The sequence below is a fragment of the Caretta caretta genome, chromosome 5, assembly GCF_965140235.1.
Source record: "Caretta caretta isolate rCarCar2 chromosome 5, rCarCar1.hap1, whole genome shotgun sequence".
In the NCBI taxonomy this organism is placed as follows: domain Eukaryota; kingdom Metazoa; phylum Chordata; order Testudines; family Cheloniidae; genus Caretta; species Caretta caretta.
Window position 1 is genome coordinate 77,582,750 of NC_134210.1, and position 12,684 is coordinate 77,595,433.

The window sequence follows — 12,684 nt, forward strand, 5'->3', positions numbered from 1 at the left end:
TCAGCAACCCAGAAACCCAGTGGGAATGTTGAGTTATGAAATTAATTGTTGTCACAACTTGGCAGATGTCCAGCCCAGATAATTGTTCAGAGGGGGCTCTGGTTGACTGATCAACCAGAATTTGGAAGCGGATTAGGAGAAGGAATGTCCTAAAGAATGTGGAGACTGGGTTGGAGCTCCTAATGTCTGATACAGCAAGGAGACAACCACCTGTTCCCTGCCCCTTGGGCAAGGCAGTGGGGTCCCAGTAATGATTGTGAGACCAGGCTCACAGGGTGGGGATTGATGGTGACCTTCCACCAAGTGGAACCGATTGCAAAGGATGGATGACTTGCACTGGATGAGTTATTGCTGGATAGTTCCCAGATGTTACTTAATAAAGTTGTGGCCCACTTAAACCACGTTCCTGGTGTCTTCTTTTTTTGTCCTCTTGTGGTGCCTGGAATAATAAATAAAAGACTTAACAAAAAGTGTGCAAGAAAATAGAGTCGTGGCTGAGCAGCAACAACCCAACACTGTGAAAACCAAAGCTTCGGTAAGTTGACTGAAACAACTTGACTTCTGGTCTTAGTGGGTCTGGTTTTCAGAGGTGTTGAGAACTCCCTATTCCCATTTAAATCAGTGAGAGGGGAAGGAGAACAATGCCTCTGAAATCAAGCCCATTATGATCAGTTGATTTATTATAATTTTTAATTATTACCATGAAGATGTTTATTAAAATACTGCATATTTAAAAATAACTAAACTAGGAAGCAAATATTTTGCTACCATACTATTGTTAGACATGCCAGAATGTTTTCCACCCTTAGTAAAGTAGCTTTGGCAAATACATACTCATATTTTAACAAACATTTTTCACATTAATATTTACTTGGTATATTACTCTATAAGCTGGGGGTTTTTTTCTTTTCAATTTTGCAATAACACCACTTTTGCTATAAACCTCAATGTTTAAAGGACTGTAATTTACCTATATATTGTGTATGTCTGAAATTTAACATGGGTGGCCTAATAACAGGCCTGATTTATGTCTCGCCGTCAGTGGAGTTGCTGGGTTGCACAGGGCATAAGTTTGTACAAAATTTGATGGATGAGTTAAATGCAAGATCATATTTAGATTGCACCACATTTGCATTTTCAGAAGCTTTGTATTGATTTTCTAAATCGAATTATGGCTTCTACTGTTAAACAAGTAATAGAAAGAGAACGGCACAATACATATTAGCAACTACCAGTGACCCCAGAAGATTATGGATACTGGTATTGAAAGCCATAAATGTTATAGAAAGTGGCAGTTCTTTCTTGTCTTACTATGTTGTAAAGAAAAAAGCAAAAACATTTCTTGAATAGGAGAACTAGAAATAGCCAATTATTTGGGAGTGAAATTAACACTTGTGCAGACAGCCACCACACGATCTATGCACCATTTGAGTACCACTTAAGTCCAATGATATGTAAATCTTAGTCTGGCCTCTGCACAGGGGTAAATTTCACATCCTGTACATTCAACGGGATTTAAAATGAATAAAATACTAATGTTTGTGGTTCAGTGGTTTCAATGGCTCATGTATCAGGTTCAGAAGTCAAATGGATCAATTGACCATTAGTTGCAAAGAGTCAGAAATGTAGGTGGCAAGGTAATGTAATTCCTCAAGGACATGGTTTATTTGTGTTATCAGTATTTCTGCTATTGAATAAATAGTGGTAGTCTTGGATGTTTATAAGTACAGGAAGATCACGCAGGTATTTTTGAAAGAAGTTTCACGTGTGTGATTATTTTTAAGGTCCTGGAATATACAAAATTCCTATTTGTGTTGAAAGAACTGAAGAACAATCATTAAGAGGAAAATAGACCCCTATATTTGTGGTAGTGTTGAATAAGATAGTGGCTTTTAAAAATGTATAATAGGATACTAGGGAGAGCGTTTGACTGGCCATTGTTCCAGTTGCAAGCACATGTGTACGGATTGGTTTCTACAATAGTTGGAAAATATTCTAAGGTCTCATGAAAGGTGTCAGGTTAACAGCCCTGGAGACTGAAGTCCCCTATCCGCTAGACAAGTACACTACAGGTACAAACAGTAGCTACAATCTTTCCCATTCTTGGTCTGCCAATGTTTCTCAATACAGGATTGGAAGGATTACTTCTAGGGACACAAATATAGTTTTATTTCCATTTCCATTCAGCCACTTGCTCTCTTCTGAAACTGCCAATAAGTGTTTTCATTAGTGCCAATGTTGAAGTGGATGCTTGTCCATTAGGGACTGGATTAAGAGCATCAGTCACTTCACACAGGCTGCTGAAGAGGCAACAGATGGTTGGTGGCGTCCTCACTGAAGTCAATGGCAAAACTTCGTTTCACCTGGTAACGTTTGGTTGTTACAGATCTCAGCTGCATTTGGAACCAGTGATGTGAAGATGAAAGGCTCAGTGGCCCACTGTCAGTTCCCTGGACTAGCCATTTCTCTGTCGCTCTCTCTGATCTCTACCATTCTGTGATATTCACTGAGAGAAGCACTGCAGTGTTTCAGTCAACATTACTCTAATTAAGGACCTTCAGTGTTGTTATATTATCTCTTTATATTGTATCCATAGTCTGCTAGCTGCTGTACAGAAAATTATGACACCTTGTTCCCAGGCCTTAATACACTTTCAACTAAGGAGACAACGGCTATAAGCTAGGGGGCCTCAGAGGTAACCAAAATAAGACGTTTTATCATAGTTATATGTTACGTTGGCCAAGCACAATCCTTCTTGCATTCCTTGTGTGCTTATTCTTCTCCTGTTGCCAGTAATAGTAGTTGTACTTACTGTTAAGTATGCATACTGCAGTAGTGCTAAGGGGCTTTAATCCTGATGGGGCCCCATTTTGCTGTACAAATGCTCATAGACAGTAAACTTGTACAAATACATCATTTAAGCAGTAGATTTCAGTTACAAAACATCTTTTTTTTACTAATCCTTTCTTCACATACTCTCTGGATTCATTAAAGACAATGAGCCATATTCTCAGCTGATGTAAATTGGTATAGCTCTATTGGAATATCTGAATTTCGAGAAAAAGCTCTGGCATTGTCAATGCTGTAGTAAAATAAAACCAAAAACCATTAAAAGAAATAAAATAAGAGCAGTTTTATTTTAAATGCAGTGATAAGTGTAATCTACCTGCAAACATTATGGATTACAGTGAATAAAGGAAAAAAGTCAAAAATTATTAACAGAGCTAATTTTAGATTTTGGAACATTTTACGACCTAGTGCAAGGTTATAAGCTGTTTTAATGAAGATAATATGGATTCTAATTGATTTCATGTTAGTATACTGATTATTTACAGGTTCAAAAAGTCAGACTGATTCTCTGAGTAATTACTAGAAGTAAAAGCATATTCTGAAACAGGGTAGCTTGAAAAAACAGTATAATTGCTTTACAGAAAGATGTGGGAGTGGAGTTGTTAACATTCAGTTTTGCTGACATTTGAATGTTAACCTTGGTTTGGTATGGGAGACAGATGTTTGAACACCGTAACACACTGCTGAACATGGATGTGTTAATATTAGTTTATAAAATCTGAATGATGGAGAAGCACTAAGTAAAAATGCCATCCCTCCATCTCAATGGGTGAGGGAACTTGACTGGGCCAGCAGTGAAGGAGAAAATCCCCAGCAGCAAGAAAAGGAGACACTTGCTGAGCGACATCAAGTAGCTCCTTCTCCCCAGAGTCTCTGATACCTGTTGGCCAGTTGGGGTGGGGGCAGAGGTGCTGATTGACCAACATTCCCCAGTTCCCAGGATTTAACCTGGAGCAAGGGCCATGTGGACCCTCTTTCAGCTCAGTATCAGCAATCCCACCCTGAACTAGGAATGAGACTCCAGCCTGACAGATGATGTGGGTCTAACTGATCACACGTTTGGAGGTCAGGAAGGAATTTTTTCATCCTTAGGGACAATTGGCAAAGGCCCAGGTGAGTTTTTCCACATTCCTCACAACACCTTCAAGCCACAGTGCATTAAGTAGGAATGTGCTTGGTACCTAGCTGAAATATTTGTCTTAAGTTGTGAATTTGTCCCAACTTTCATCTCGTTTCCAGTGAGGTTAAAAGGATAAAATGAATGGTTCCCAGAGGTAAAAGGCCTGGGATTTTGCTAAGGGGCCTTAGCCTCAAGGGATAGGGGGAGACCTTATGGACCTTGGAGACTGAGGTTCCCCATCCTTCTGCACCCTCTGTCCCCATCATGGGGGGTGGTGAACTGTGTCCTGGATAGTAGGCTGAGGAGAGCCTTCCCCCATTTATGGGTAATGTGGTAAGAGCCCTGTAACCCCCACAGTGTAACCACTTAAATACCTAAGATAGGAGAGTATGAGTGATGGCTGGGTAGAGCTCGACCCCTGTGTTTAAGTTTAATAAAAGTTGTGGCCTGCCACTTACAATCCATCTATGTGTCTTAGCCACTGTTTCTGGATCAGATACTGGCTACTTGAGTTCTGGATAAAATTTGACCACTATACTTTCCACCAAATGTACTCTAAACCACCATTTGTATTTCTGTGCTTTAAAAAAAAGGAACCAAGGTATCATGACAAAGATTTCCTAACCCTGAATAGCAAGAGAATATATTTGTGCCCTAAATGAAGATGAAAGAATTACAAATGGACAGCAACAAAAAAAAAAAAAAAAAGCCAACTGACTAACGTCCATTGAAAGAAAAATTAGGCTTTAGTATATGAATACATTTCATTTCAAAGGAATAAAAAAAATCCAAGTAGCACAACTTAGACCTGGATCTAAACATCCTGGACACAGCTGTTACGTTTCAAAGCTATGGAAGATGACAACAGAATGTAGAAATGCCTGGAAAATATTTACTCAATATTTTGCAGGGTTTTCAATTGTTAAAAGCTAAATGAAACCATTTCTACATTCCTTTTCTGTATCCACAATTAGAGCTGTGCAGATAATGGACTATTATTGTATTATTATTATCATCATCATCAATATAATTTTTTTTATTTCAGGTTCAAAAGAAATATTTTGAAATTTTCAGCAAATCAAAAAAAAAGGTAAAAATTAATTTTGGGTCAAATGAAACATTGTGTTTGACCCGAAATGAAATGTTTCAATTTGATTGAGCATTTTTAATGTTTTGAAACAAAATGGAAGGAAATTTTCAAACAAAAAGCCATTTTGAATTGAACAATTGAAATATTTCATTTTAATAATGAAAGGAAACATTTTGACTTTTATTAATTTTGTTTTGTTTGGTCATAAACAATTCAACAAATGCAACACATAGTCATTAAACATTTCTGTTACGGAATCTGCATTTTTCACCAACAAATGGTTTTGGTTCTACCTACCTGAATAACCCACATATGAAATAGTTATTAATTATAAATCCAAATTACATTGCTTGTGATTTAAATGACCTGGGCATGCAGTTTGTGGTTACTAAAGGGGATTTTAATATTAATTACTGTAAACTGGGGATCTGAATAAATATCCTCTCTGGTTAAATATAAGTGACTGTTTATTTAAATAGTAAATGAACACTGATTTAAAGTTTAGTATAAATATTTAATTAGTACCCTTATAGGTTATTTTCCCCTTATTAAAAGCTATCTGTACAACACACTATATTTAGTTTGAGAGGAAAGCTGTTAACAGAAAGATGCATTCCTAAAAGGACTAAATATTGGACATGTTCCAACTGCCTGTCTGTCAAAATGTTCACATTTAATATAATTGAGTAAAAATGAGGAGTGTGTGTGTTTTAAATTGAAATGGGGGAGGAGGGGTCTAGAATGAAATGGAGGACGGTGGGTGTATATTTTAGAATGTAATTGGTTTCTTTTGGAATGAAATAGTAGTGGAAGGAAACAGTTGAAATGGTGGTGCTGGTAGGAGAATGCAGAGAGAGGGAATATGATATAGTCTGTCTCTATATCCCTCACTAGCTCTGCCCTCCCTGTCCCCCAACTCTGCATCTCTGTGTATATTTATTTAAATTTCTCTTTGTGTCTTTAGGTATATTTATGCATCTGTAAAGTTTACTGCTTTACCCTAGATCAGGATATTGAAAGGTATGGGTACTATATTTACCAACTACTTAACAGGGCTATTGTGGAATTAATTTAATGCAGTGCTTTGAATATATAAATCTCCCAAAATGGTAAGAACTTGTAAAATTAGGTGCTAGATGTCTCAAAGTGGGCAGCTAATCACTGAGATCCACAAAATTAGTGGATGCCTTTCCAAATTTTTGTCCTAAACACACTTTTTCTGCCTCAGTTCCCCATCTGTAAATTCAGGATAATACAAATTGGTTACCTTACAAGAGAGTTGTGAAGTAAAAATTGCACAAACAACCTTAATTCTATAATTGCCTAGTTTTTGAATGCTTCACTTTACAACTTAATATTCTTTTAATGTTAATACATTTCTTTTGTATGTAATATTTATTATTTTAAAATAATGCAGGGATGTTCACCCCACCTGGTTTCTGTGTGTTTCAGAACATTGTAAAATTAAGTTTTCTATGGGAGATCCCATATTAGCATACATTTTTTTTCCCTTGTGGAGACCATCAATCAAAGAGAGACAAATTTTTAGACATCACGTGAAGGTATAAAAGTATTCAGCTGTGCCCTGGGAATGAATCATGCAGTGTAGGTTGACATCCAAGATAACACATGCTGCTAGGAGAATACAAATAGACCTTTCATGTTTCACATGGATATGAATATATATATATAGAGAGAGAGACTACATGTCGAAAAAAAGAAATGATTTTGATATCACTCATAAGGTAATTCAGTGTTGTTCTGAAGAAGTTTGCAGAAGGATTGCATACTGACAGAGAGTACTCATAAAATTATTCATGTTTGTAGTGAATTAATTAAACTCACGTATAAATTTAGATGAATCTGTTGTGGAATTTCCATCTTGCTGGACACGTATGCAGCATAATCCAGGGACATTGCTGTCACAGTGTGTTTTTTCACAATGCAGTATTAGCTTGAGGAACTCATTGCCACAAGGTGTAATTGAGGCCAAAAATTTCAAGGATTCAAAGACTTACGTATTTCTGAGATAGCACTAAGAATTTAAATGGGATGTAAACCTTTGTAATTCAGCATGCAAACCAAGCATTAAGTATCTGGGACTAGGATGAAACCTCCCCTAAAGACAAAGTATACCATAATTGTCCATTATAATATTTCTGAGAGAGGCAAAATACTGGACTACATGGGCCACTGTTGTCCTCTGATATGGCAAGTCCTCTGATATGGCAATTCCTATGTTGCTATACACCCACATTTATCCTACAGTGAAATGCTAGCAGATTTTTATCTACTACCTGTCAAAATGATTATGTTGCAACAATGAATTAAATACCAGGTGTAGCCTTGCTTTGTCTTTCAATAGCATTGAAGTGATTGACCCCTGGATCTCCGATAAAGGGAAATGACTGTTTCTGTTTATATTGTGCCAATACAAGTCTTTCTCCGTCACTATTACCTCATTGTCTGATGAATAGATATCACCAGTCATTTGTTTTTGTTTGCTAGATCAATGCTGGGGATAAAACCTGACTCAAAAACTGCAGGAGAGTAACAGTGTATTAGTCTCTGGATTGGGAGGATGCAAAAATTGGAAAGGGGAAACAAAAGATCTGCTACAAAGTTCAAAATATGGTCACAATGAGGAAAGTGACTGTGTGAAACTGGATTATTACAGATTTGCTCACTGTGTATATTCTGAGTCTTAAATCCTCACTTTAGTAACAAAAGGAAGTTAATAGTTTGTTTTTCTCCCCTTAACCAATGCAGAATCAATGTAGCTATGGTCAAGTGATAGGGATTCTTCTATTCGGACACTGTACAAATAGACTTTTCAACTAAGTTTCAGTTGCAGAATCTTCATTATTTATGATTTGGGACCATGAAGAACCCAGGTTAATTTTCAGATCTCATGCTGAGTTTGCAGGTTTTTTCAACCTTCTTTAACTACAAACTGAGCACTTCTAAAATGGACATTACTAAGAGACACTGACTGAACACCCATTTTACCATAATTAGAGCATAGCCTCCCTCTAAATGTGCCACAGTACCTCAGCTGCAGTCAATTGCCATAAATTATGAGTATGTACAGTACAAATCTGAACATTTTGGATTATACATTTTCTCTAACAAAACAACATTGCTGATATGTGCCTCTAGTATGTAACAGGGGAGATTTGATTTATTTCCAAGGTCTCAGCACTTAGGACACCTGCCAACAAGGGATTTGAGCCACTCTGTGTGGATGTTCCAATACCAGTAACTACATCTCATTTCCTTTCTGTCCGACGGCAAGACTGGAAGCTCCTCACAGCTGCTGCTTGTTTCAACTATGTGCTGGTTACCACTGCGTTCCTGTCATATAAAGTGGCATAGTGTATTCTCTTTGATATCATTCTCCCATGATGTTCCTGTGGTTTTATTGCTGTTTTCTGACATTGATAACTTCAAAATCTCAAATTTAGCAGGGTTCAGCTGTGTGCTGCAGTTTTGACAGACCAGAAGTCAGTCAGAAAAAAATCTAATATATTGTTTATTATTGGTATTTAAAGTTGGTTACATTTGGCATTAGATTTGTTGCCAAAGGAAAGTGGTTTGGGTAGAAGTTATTCAAAGAAGTAGCAAAACCAGCAATTAAGTCTTCAAAGTGCTTAGCACAACAGATTCCAATTGGGGCTAGTTGCTACTGGAGTAGAAACATTGCATGTGAATAAATATCTGTTTCCTTGCTCCCTGAGCTGGGATCACAGCATAATCAGCATGCTCAGCCCGGGGGACAGGGAGGGATGAATTGTGAAACTATATTTATATTGCTCTTCAGTGCCCTCCTTTCGTTGACACATGGAGTAACATTAGCTAGCTCCAGTGTATCCGGCAGGGTAGTTGTAAGGCATTTGAGTGTTGTTGGGGCATTAAGAGAATTATAGAATTGTAGGACTGGAAGGGACATTGAGAGGTCTTCTAGTTCAGTTCCCTGCACTCAAGCCAGCACTAAGTATTATCTACACCATCCCTGACAGGTGTTTGTCTAACCTGCTTTTAAAAATTTGACAGATTCGACAGCCTCCCTAAACAATTTATTCCAGTGCTTAACCACCCTGACAGTTGGGAAGTTTTTCCTAATGTCCAACCTAAATCACCCATTGCTTCTTGTCCTATCCTCAGAAGTTAGAGAACAATTTTTCTCCCTCCTCCTTGTAACAACCTTTTTATGTACTTGAAAACTGTTACGTCCCCCCTCAGTCTTCTCTTCTCCAGACTAAACAAGCCCATTTTTTTTCCAATCTTTCCTCACAGGTCATGCTTTATAGACTTTTAATCATTTTTGTTGCTCTTCTCTGGACTTTCTCCAATTTGTCCACATCTTTCCTGAAATGTGGCACCCAGAATTGGACATAATATTCCAGCTGAGGCCTAGACAGCATGGAGTAGAGAGGAAGAATTACTTCTCTCGTCTTGTGTTGTTTTCAATACTCCTGCTAATACAACCCAGAATGATGTTTGCTTTTTTTTGGACTCCTTTCTAAATTTAGTTTGACTTCTGAGAGGTACTCTCAAATATTTAAAGTTCTCTTTTCAATAAAGATCATAGAATTACTTCTTAATTTTCAGTATTAAGAGTTTTTTTTTTTAAATGCACTATAGTTGAAGAGGGCATTCTGTTACAGATGAAAAGCCTTCTCACTACACTACTTTCAAAGCTTTTCATTTAAGTTCTGGGCACTAGAATATTGTCATAGGTCGCAGGGACATGCACAAAGAGGGACAAGCAGGGTCACAGGCCCTCCAATAATTGTCAGGGGCCCAGGACTTCTCCGACCCTGGGGCTGAAGAGGCAGGGAAGAGCGAGCTACTTCCTAGGGCCAGAGGGGAGGGGGTAGAGTGAGTTCCTGCTGGGGCTGGGGAGAGGGAAGAGCAAGCTCCTGCCAGGGAAGGGGAAAGAGGGAGCTCCTGTTGGGACCTGGGTGGTGGTAAGCAGCAAGCTCTTCCAGGTGGGGGGGTTGGAGGGAGGTGCACAGAATGTGCCCCTCCAAAAGGAGTCAAATTTAAATTCCTGCACACACCCTTGATTGATCATGTTCTCAACTGGTGTAATTCCATTGACGTCATAGGGACTAAACCCATTTACACCAACTGAGGATCTGGTTCTGTATTGGTAAGGATGTACAATCATCAAACAACCCAGTGCTTTAAGAATTTGCAATTATATGGACTCTTAATTAAATGAAAATGTTAAATGAAACTCTTCCCTATTAGGGTTTTTATTTGGTGTCTAAAGGTTTGTTTTCTGTTTTGCTTTCTCTTTGACAGCTCCTTCAGGCTGGAAGGAATATCTACATTTGGAGGCATGTCAGTTATTTCTTTGATGTCAGTTTCATCATTGGGACTTCTTGCAGGCCAGATCTGATTAAAGTAACCAGGAACCTGACCCTCCTTGGAGCATGGAAGCCCTTAGAGTCAGAGCACAACTAATCACTGGTGTAATCTGCATCAAATCATCTGCCTCAGATCTGACCGCTACGAGCTACAAGCTGAGCCCTGATAAAAGCCACAGCCTTAAATTCTGTTCACTCAGAAAGAAGAATAAAGAGGACTAAATACCTTGCCCCATACAGAAACAACTGTCTCCAAGACTGACCCTTAAGGAGTTCAGTACTGAGCAATTAGAGTAATAAACAATAAATCAATTTATCATGCGGTCCAGCCAGCATCCAAAAAATATTTAAGTATGTAGCCAAAAGGAAACATGAAGCACTTGAGTGATTGCAAGAAAAGCAATGCATGTACAACAACAGAGGAATATTGCTATTTGTGGGGAAAGAAAACCTCTGCCATCCCTTGTACATATTCAAAGCCATAGAAGAACGGAGCATCAGTGATGCTCAAATGCTTGAAAGGATGTTGTCTCCTGTTCTCCACCCAAATCTGAAGAAAAAAAGTTCACTGTTACAGATTGCATCTCAATGCACTTCTAATATTTGCACTGTCACTTCCATTCAGGGTCATGATGTGTGCCATCATTTGCACAGATGGTCCCATGAGATTTTAGACCGCAACAGCTGTATCTTGCAGGGGCTCCAAAAGGAAGTAAGAAGCTGAAGAAAAGGAATGCTCTCTTACAGGGAGGATTTCTCCCCACAGCAAAATAGTCCTTCGTAAGATTAAAAGAAGTGTATGAAAAAAGCATCAACATGAAAAAGTGGATTTAAAAAGGGATCTAATTTTTTTTTATGAAATTCATTTTATATCATAGTAACAGCCAACAGATTGAGCCTATTGAAACTATACACCCAGAATGTTCCTGTTGGACATTAGCAGTATCCTCCTAGAAAATATTAAAGAAAAAAGTCATTTGTAATATGTATTTGACATAATACTTTTTATAGCGATTTATCTATGCTTCATGGAGAAATGTAAAAGACAAACAAACAGCATTTTCAGTTTATTTTTCTAAATAAATGTGGTGTTTGTATTATTTGCAGTCACTTATTTTAGATGGTTTTCATTACCCCAAAAAAAGAATTTAAAGATGGAACCAAAACACAGCAACTGTTTTGCCATGTTAAATCATAACAATTGCAGACTGAAAGCTTTAATATAAATAGTATAATTTGTAAAATTATAAAGTATATTTATACTGGCAAATATGTATGGACAACAAGAAGGAGGTATTTTAACTCTTAGTTTCAGTACATAGATTTTGATAGTCACATAAATGAATGTGAAGTTACATAATTGGTACAGGGTTTTTTTCTGTAATACGTTGTAGCAAATGAAGCTTCAGATGCCTAGGAATTCAGAGAACAATTCTAATGTTCAAGATTTTACAAAATTACACAGTCCCCTTGTCTAGTGATTCATTTAATCCAGAAACCACTTTTTTCATACTGTAACATACAAGGCCATTAAATATGCCGCTATTTGGTCAGGAGGAATTTGGGAACTTAAGGGGTAATAGAGATTGATCATTACAGTCATCCACAGATTTCATTTAGGAACAGTCATTGTATCTGTCTAATGGAGTATTTTGTTATCAAGTCATTGAACACACTGATTCTAGAGCTGTTTTGAATAAAAATATATATTTTCCCTTTTTTCCATAATCTTCTAGCCTGTGTAATTTTTAGAGAAAAAGCAAATCATGTGATATCAATTCTCTTACTTTAATCATCAGCTTTAATCTAAACAGGCTTTTCTTTATTCCCTTTGCTCTTGAGGAACATACTAATTAAGTGTTCAGTAGGGGAAAAGTGTTCTTTCAAAAATGATTTCGTCTAATGTATAGTTGAATTTGAAATGGGTACTTAGTACTTTTGCTCTATTCTAATGTACTAACAAATGTGTATAGGCTTCACCCCTTCTGATGGATGAAATGACAGAGCTGCTGAAGTGTGTGCCTGAAACCCTATTACTGCAACAGGTAATAGATCTGTCTTCTCCCAAAGCCCAGGTACTTTGAGTTCTGTCTAACTTAAAACTGTGAAGTCATGGGTAGCCACAGTTGGTGACTGAATTTTTTTTTTCTTTTTGCAATAAATCAAACACACCACACACACACCCCACCAAAGCAATTTTAGCCCTATTTGATAGTATAAGTGGTAGTTATTGGTCACTGAAAAGTGGC

General features: G+C 37.5%; 1 protein-coding gene across 1 annotated transcript in view; it reads left to right on the forward strand.

The window, feature by feature from the left end:
• The window catches only part of PRR16 (proline rich 16), a 240,441-nt gene extending 228,278 nt beyond the window's left edge, over nucleotides 1-12,163 (forward strand). Inside the window, exon 3 of the mRNA XM_048851262.2 lies at nucleotides 10,371-12,163. The gene's annotated coding sequence lies outside the window, so the exon portion shown is untranslated. The remainder of the gene's footprint in view (nucleotides 1-10,370) is intronic.
• Nucleotides 12,164-12,684: the final 521 nt, after the last annotated feature.